The following is an 8,887-nucleotide window of genomic DNA, read 5'->3' as shown; positions in this document are numbered from 1 at the left end:
CTCCTCCTCTTCTTCTTCTTCTTCTTCTTCGTCCTCCTCCTCCTCCTCCTCCTCCTCCTCTTCTTCTTCTTCTTTAAATTTTGCATCTGAATGCAGAAAAAATACATTGATCAGTACCGCCTTTCAGCCAAAACGCACGCTACTGCTATACAGAAGTACATATAAAAAATACATTGATCATCAACGATCTTTTTGTATAGAATCTAAATCGTCAATAGGAATCTACCACCGATTTAAGAACCGGCGAAGACTCCTATTGCAGCCACAGATCCTACACATAGAGTTCAATGAAGACCAAATGCTTGGGATGGTTTGAGAAGTAACATACTTAAGGTGGTCAAATTCTTGTTAGGGGAGCGAGGTGGGACTAAAAATAGCGCCTGCCACAACCTATTTAGTACCGGTTCGTGCCACGAACCGATACTAAAGGTGCTGGCCGGGCACCAGCATCTTTAGTACCGGTTCGTGGCACGAACCGGTACTAAAGATTCCCAAAGAACCGGTACTAAAGGTCACCTCCCGCCAAGTCATTTGTACCGGCACTAATGGGAGCATTAGTGCCGGCTCATATGCCAACCGGTACTAATGTTTCACATATTAGGTCCTTTTTCTACTAGTGCCAGGTGCTTCAAAATCATGGATTTGGTGCAATTTGTTCTCCATGAGCCTGGGAATGGCCGCGGAGGGGGCGTGGCGGCGGAGCGCGAGACGGACGGCGCGAAGGAGGAAGAAGAGAGGAGATAGCAAATGGACCCGGCTGGTCTTCAGGGTGGATTTGGTACAATTTGGGGTGGGGTTGGGCTATTGGGTATGACGTGGCGGGCGTGCCCGGGCGGCCCATATCTGCTTCATATTTGGGCTGAATATGGAGGGTGCCGGTCAGCCCGAGGTGTTTAAGGGCTGTTTGAGGGGCCGCTTGGGTCAAAAAATCGTGACCGGACAGTGACCGGGCGGCCCGCCCGGTCATATGAGGCGGGTTTGAAGCGCCCGACTATAGATGCTCTAATATGCTCATTTAAGTAATTCCCTAAATTCAGTTTAGGATTTATAAAATACCCAAATTCATTCTTATGAACTCCAGATGATGCAAAAATCATGTGATGCATATAATGATTTGTTAACATCCAACTTTTGAAAAGTCGGGATGTTACGAGTAATTAAACATGCTCTATAAATGTTGGAACATAATCCTTTTGCAATGAGACTGAGAACTGATGCTCAAACAAATGTGTAAGAGTAGTTTAAGATGTTTTAGTGTTCATATGCTTGCTTGAGAAATAGATATGTTGTCTGATGGTCAGTGCTTAATTTGTTCATGATTTCACATTAGAGAAGTTGGTATCATAACCTTTTCTGGTGGCGAATTTTTTATATCCTTTTTTTTTGACTTGGCACAAATTCTGGAAGCTGGAGAGAAGTTGTCACAGAATTTGCAGTATACTGTCAGACAAAGCTAGAGAGCAATGAAGACACACAGTAGCCAGCTCTTACTTTGAGTAATGCACATGGTACTGTACCTATACCTGTAGAGATTGTCAGCGTATTAAAATGTGAGGATGCTTCCGCCGGACCCACATCGCCAGATTATGATATGCTTGAACCAATTCATCTGGAAGCACCATCAAGAGATACAGTCAGTGATGCTGGAGCTGTTTCTTCAGATTACATCAGTGGTTGTGTGCCAACTTTTGCCCCTATTTAAAAGATACCAGTGAGTTCTCACAATCTAGCACAAGCACGCCCGACTTCCGCACAGATGATGTTGTAGCAAATGAGCAGTGTGTGCCATTTGTAGACACTGCTCCATCGGGTATTCGGATGGGAAGAAGATGAACGGAAACGGCCATTGAGAGCAACTTTAATGGGGCGATCCATTTCATCCGCGCGCGTCCGTTTTTCGTCCGCGGGTGACCCATTCCCGGTCCAATTTTGAGTCTGATTTGCGTCGGTGCGGACACGAGACGGACGCGCGCACGCGCCTATTCTTCTCCCCGGGCCCGCCGGTCGGTGGCAGCCACCATCATTTCCCTCCATTTTCCCCAGAAACACTCTCGCCCGCGCGCGCTCGCTCCCGCCCCAACCATGGACGACGCCATCGACCTCGACCTCAACCTCGACGCCGCCGGCGGCCTCGCCTTCCTCGCCTCGTCCGGCACCGTCGCCCCCTCCGGGAAAGGCAAGCCTCGTGCCCCACGGAAGACCGCCACCGCGACCAAGCCGAAGAAGGCGTTGACGCCCAAACAGCGGGCAAGGGAGTCGGCCAAGAGGAAGGGCCGGAGGCACGCCACGTACGCGAGAGATGAGGCCGCCGTGCAGGCCGCCGCCGTCGCCGCCGCGCAGTAGGAGTTCACCAATGCGCGTGTCGCGCGGCAACGAGGGAGGCATTGTACATGCTAGGGGTAAACCCTAGCCAGCACAGCCTCGTCCAAGCCGCCGTCCCCGTGGCCAGTACCGGCTCGTCTGCGTTTTCTCGGATGGTGCTGCCCGAGTCACCCCGCGCGTTGGCTTGCAACCCGGTCCGCGGCTTTCACGTCTACCCGCAGGGCTCCCGCCTCACGGGGAGTGCTCACCCGACGTGAGCGTGGTCGCGCCTTCCACGCCCGCGCCAGCGCCCATCGACCTCAACGCCACCCCGGTGGTTGGTGGCTCGTCGTCGGGCGGCACGAGGAAACGCGCGCGGCAGACGCCGGTCGGCGGGCTCCTAGACGCCCGTAACCTGTTCGAGGGAATGCCGGCCGCCGTCGATGAGGACTTCATGCAAAACCTCATCTTCGAGGGCGATGCGTGTTGGGATATAACTATTTGTGTAAGCCGCCTAGGAGGGGCCGGGTTACGCAAAGAAGACTCACCAGAAAGAAGCCCAAGACCAAGCATGAAGATGGTGGTTCAATAAAGGGTCTAAGGCCCGCAGACGGCTTAAGGCCCATAGTGGTAAACCACCATGATGACATGACTTGTAACATAAGGTAGAATTAATTAGTCACTGAGCCGAACACTGTCTATGAGCCGGCAGGGACTCTGTAGGCCGCAGGGCGTCCACCCGTGTATATAAGGGGACGACCCGCTGGCGGTTTAGGGCAAGAGAACAACTCATCGAGCACCAGGCATAGCGTATCTCGCTCCCTGGTCATCGAAACATCAAGCAATACCAACCCAACTAGACGTAGGCCTTACCTTCACCATAAGGGGCCGAACTAGTATAAACCTCTCGTGTCTCTTGTCCTGATTAACCCCTTCAAGCTTCCTAGTTGCGATGGCTACACGACTAAGTCTTCTCACTAGGACATCTGATGTGACAATTCCATGACAATTGGCTTCCACCGTGGGGCCAGCGCACGGTGGATTTGAGTTCTTGAAGGGCAACTTCGAAGGGCTCAAGGGATACGCAGTGGGCCGGATGACGAAGAGTCATCGCGGCAAGATCTACATCGACGACGAAGGCTGGGGCCCCGACGCCGGCTCAATTGAGTACGGGTACCGGGTCCCCTTTCGGCCGAATCCACGTCTTCATCGGCCGGATTGGTGAGCCGGGCCCTGAGCCGGACAACTGCACCGACCTCGTCGAGACGGCTTAGCGTGCGAGACCCGCCCGAGTTCAACCCGTCATGAAGCGTGCCTTCGTGGGCTGCATCCACGGAGAGGAACTTCCTGAAGGATCTGAAGATGGTGGAGAGACGGTCGTCCTCTTCGACGGTGATTCGTCCGCCAGTTCAACAGATTCGCTGTACCAAGTGCAAGACGACGTGCTTGGGGGCTGTTCCGATGGCCCCAGTATTCCGGACCCCTATGAGCCGCCAAGATGGGCAGGAGTCTTCATGGTTGGGACTCAACCCGGCCAAAACTCTACAACCGCTGCAGCAATAACGTCCGGGTCAGGAGCGGCCGGGGCAGGAGGCCTTGTGCGCCCGCCGGCTCAGGTGCTGATAGATCTCATGGACAAGCTTACGGCCCTGTTAACCGCCACAATTATTCCTGCAAATCAAGATGAGCATGACGCGGAGGTGGCACGGGTGCACGAGGAAATAGCTCGGGCCAAGGAGGCCTTGGCAGCTGACGACACCAGGTTAGCCACAGAACGGGCGGCTTTGAATGCACGGGCACAACAGCTACAGTCAGAGTCCTTCCAGCTCACGATGATCCTGAACGCGTCTAACGAGGTGATGAGGAGGAGACATCAGAAAACCCAGTCCTGTTTACCTCTGGTTTATGACCCTCGGAATCTTTTTGCTACACCCGGAGCCGGCCCAAGTAACCCGCCAGATGCAAATCAGTTTATGACAGCCGGAACAGGAGGACCGGCTCAGCCTCGGGAGATGGCACCTCCTCATGGGAACATGGCACCGCCCCGTTACGTGTCGATACCGCCGGGTCACTTTTCCAACCCCATGGAGAACTTAATCGCAGCATCGGCGCGCTTGGCAGCTCTCCCAGTGGACGGTGATGATCCGACAGCGGTGGAGACCCGGAGGATCAGAGAACTTGTCCAGACGGCCCTGGCTCAGCAAGAGACTTATTCTTATAGCCGGGACAGGATTCATTCGACTCCTCCACCTTGGTTAGCACCGCCTCGTCAAAACCGGAGCCCAAGTTACAGCAGGCACATGGAGTCAGAAGCTTTGTCAAGCAACGCCCAGCGCCGTAACCAGCCCGGTGGCTATAACCCGGTACAAGACCGAATACGTCAGGAGAACGAGTGGGCGGCTCAGCTAGCGGCTCAACAGACAGTTCATCAAGATTTCGCAGAGTATCCGACGACTTCTGTTGAGACGGGAGTGGCTACTAGAACCGGCGGTGTTCCTTGTTTGGTGCCGGCTCTGCGTAATGTACGCCTACCCAAGGACTTCAAGGGACCTCGAAAGGTGCCGAATTACACGGCCGACTTACAGCCCGGAGCGTGGATCGAAAGTTATGAGATGGCCATGGAGCTGTTGGAGGTCAGCAACGCGGCAATGGCTAAGTACTTCACCATGATGTTGGATGGAACGGCCCGGTCTTGGTTAAAGGGCTTACCGCCCAATTCTATTAATTCATGGGCAGAGCTAAAGGCCCGATTCATCCAGAACTTCAAAGACACTTGCAAGCAATCCATGTCGATTGTGGACTTAAAAAATTGTAAGCAGGAGGAGGGTGAATCCACAACTCATTGGGTGCGCCGGGTCAAGGAGATAATATATTCGTCTGATAAGCTGGATGTCGGCTCTGCAGTCCTCATGTTGGAGAAGAACTGCCGCTTTGAGCCGCTGAGACAGAAACTGGGGCGCCTTAAGCGTGATTGCAACGATATGGGTACGCTGATGACAGCTTTAGTCAAATACGCCGACTCTGATAGTACCAAGGATCCCTCATCTGATGAGGAAAAGACAGGGAAGGGAAAGAAGAACGACAATGGAAAGGGTCAGCAGCATAACCCGATGAATCAAGGAGGCAATAAGTGTAAGGCGGAGGGTAACCCGGAGTTTGTAGTTAACGCCAATGCACAGGGTAACAATCAGAGACATAAGGGCAGACCGCCCCCTCGATCTGGCGGGTCAGGCCCATCTCTTGAGCAGCTACTCAATGAGCCTTGCCTGAGACATGGCACCCGGGAACGACCCGCCACCCATTTATGGAAAGATTGCACGATCATGAAGGCCTTTAAGAATTCTAACATGTTTGATGGCAATCATGGGTCGGGTGGCAGCTCAGGAGCTGGCGGCTTTCATGGCCCAGGCGGCGGTTCAAGTTCCGGCTTTTAGGGACATCAAGGCGGCTATAATCAACAGCAGTCTGGTCAAGGGGAACAACAGCAGCAGCAGTTGGGTTATCAAAGCCATCCGAAGCAGCTGAATAGTGGACAGTATCACGTGTTCACCACTAGCTTGTGCAAACGTGACCAGAAGGTTCATAAGAGGGCCGTGAATTCTGTTGAGCCCGCGGTTCCCCGTTATTTGAGGTGGTCAGAACAGCCCATTGTATGGAGCAGGGAAGATCACCCCCTCCGGGTTGATAATCCGGGTCAGTTAGCCTTAGTGGTAGCGCCTCAGGTTGGTGGATATAAATTCACTAAGGTACTCATGGACGGGGGTAGCAGCATCAATATCCTCTATTATGAGACCTTTCGACGCATGGGGTTAACTGATAAGAATTTGAAGACGTCCAACACTGTTTTTCATGGAGTGGTTCCTAGTCAGTCGGCTTACCCAGTTGGCAAGATTGAACTGGAAGTGGCCTTTGGAGATGAGTATGATTCTAGAGCTGAGAATTGAACCTTTGAGGTGGTCAAAATCAGGAGTCCATACCATGCTCTGTTTGGACGGCCGGCTTATGCCAGGTTCATGGCACGACCGTGTTATGTTTATTTGTAGCTTAAGATGCTGGGTCACAAGGGCACCATCACCGTGCATAGAAGTCGAAAGGTAGCTCTGGAATATGAGGAGGGCGACGCAGCTTATGCTGAGTCTGTTTGTGCAGCAGAGGAGCTGAAGTTTTATCAAGACAATGTTGACCCGGCGGATATGACCTCTCTAAAGAAGCCAACCACCGAGCATGACCCGACTATGAAGTTTAAGTCGGCTGCTGAAACCAAGCTTGTTGATTTCAATCCAGGTGATTCATCTAAGTAGTTTAGCATCAATGCCAATTTGGATCCCAAATAGGAAAGCGCGCTCATCGAGTTCATCCATGAGAATCGGGACATCTTTGCATGGAAACCTTCTGACATGCCCGGTGTACCGAGAGAACTCACTGAGCACACTCTCAATATTGATCCGAAGTATAAGCCGGTCAGGCAGTTTCTTCGACAGTTCAACGAAGAGAGACGGAAAGCTATTGGAGAGGAAGTCGCCCGACTCTTAGCGACTGGGTTTATTGTTGAAGTTTTTCACCCGGAGTGGTTGGCTAACCCGGTGCTCGTGCTCAAGAAGAACGGCACCTCGCGGATGTGTGTGGATTACACGGACTTAAATAAGGCTTGTCCGGCTGATCCCTTTGCTCTCCTCCTTATTGACCAAATCATTGATGCTACGGCGGGCTGCGAGCGTTTGAGTTTTTTGGATGCTTACTCTGGTTATCATCAGATCAAAATGGCAGTTAAGGACCAGGAGAAGACAGGTTTCATCACTCTGTTTGGAGCCTTCTGTTATGTATCTATGCCATTTGGGCTGAAGAGTGCTCAGGCGACTTATCAGCGATGTGTACAGAACTGTCTCCACGATCAAATTGGGCGCAATGTTCATGCTTATGTGGATGACATCGTGGTTAAGTCCAGAGAGAAGGAAACCTTGATATCTGACTTGAAAGGGACCTTTGATAATCTTCGGGTTTATAAGATGATGCTTAACCTAGCCAAGTGTGTATTTGGTGTACCTGCAGGCAAGCTCTTGGGTTTTCTGGTCTCAAACAGAGGCATTGAAACTAATCCAGAGAAGATCAAGGCAATTACCTCTCTGGCTAAACTGGCGTGCATCAATGATGTTCAGCGACTGGTGGGTCGTGTTGCTGCTTTAAGCTGGTTCATAATCCGGTTAGGTGAGAAGGCCCTACCGCTGTATCAGATGATGAAGAAAACGGACACTTTTGTCTGGAGTGATGCTACTGATACTACCTTTGAAGATTTAAAGAGACAGTTGTCTAAGCCACCGGTCCTTGCGGCTCCCATTGATAAAGAGTCGTTGCTATTATATGTGGCTGCTAATTCACGAGCCGTCAGTGTTGCCATCGTGGTGGAGCGTAAGGAGGCTGGTAAGGAGCATCCGGTTCAACGGCCGGTTTACTACATCAGTGAGGTGTTCATTGAGTCTAAACAAAGATATCCACATTGGCAGAAACTTGTTCACGGAGTGTTTATGGCAAGCCAGAAGCTGAAGCAGTACTTCCAAAGTCATCCTATAACTGTGGTAAGTTCTGCCCCCTTGGGAGACATCATCCAGAACAGGGAGGCCACAGGACGAGTCGCCAAGTGGGCTATTGAGCTTGGGCCTCATGGTTTGAAGTATATGCCACGTACTTCTATTAAGTCTCAAGCTTTGGTGGACTTTATCAATGATTGGACAGAGTTGCAGGCACCTGAGGAGAAGCTAGATAACACATATTGGACTATTCACTTCGATGGGTCCAGGCAATTAGAAGGCTCGGGGGCTGGAGTTGTTTTAACTTCCCCTTGAGGTGACAAATTTTGTTATGTGCTCCGGCTTATGTTTCCTTGTACTAACAATGTGGCTGAGTACGAGGCCTTACTCCATGGTCTCCGGATGGCCAAAGAGATGAATTTGAGCCGGGTAAGGTGCTTGGGCGATTCAGATCTTGTGGCCCAATAGGTGTCAGGCAAGTGGGATTGAAAGTGCTAGTTATCGACTAGAGGGGGGGTGAATAGGCGATTTTTATCAAAGTCTTCAAAACATGGAAGTTTTGAAGACAAACAATAGAAATGACCTAATTGATATGCAGCAGAAGATAAACTACAACAAGCAAGCCATAGTCAAGTATGCAATAATGTGAAAGTACAAAGACTAAAAGCAGCTTGGTAGTAAGGATCAGGATGGAAGATAGTATGAAGCCAATCAACGATAGTAGTCAAGCAATGAAGTGAAACAGGTATGACAAACAGGCAATGACTTCACGAAGACAAACTTAAGGTAAGGGGAGTTAGAGGATAGAACCAGTCACTTGTTGAAGACACAGGATTTGTTGGACCAGTTCCAGTTGCTGTGACAACTGTACATCTGGTTAGGGAGGCTGAGATTCAACTCAGAAGACCGCGTCTTCACCTTATTCCCCTTGAGCTAAGGACACACAGTCCTCGCCCAATCACTGTGGTAAGTCTTCAAGGTAGACTCCCGAACCTTCACAGACTTCATTCACCGGCGATCCACAATGACTCTTGGATGCTCAGAATGCGACACCTAACCGG

This window comes from Triticum dicoccoides, chromosome 4B (assembly GCF_002162155.2).
Source record: "Triticum dicoccoides isolate Atlit2015 ecotype Zavitan chromosome 4B, WEW_v2.0, whole genome shotgun sequence".
Lineage (NCBI taxonomy): Eukaryota > Viridiplantae > Streptophyta > Magnoliopsida > Poales > Poaceae > Triticum > Triticum dicoccoides.
Note: the sequence above shows the minus strand (reverse complement) of the source record.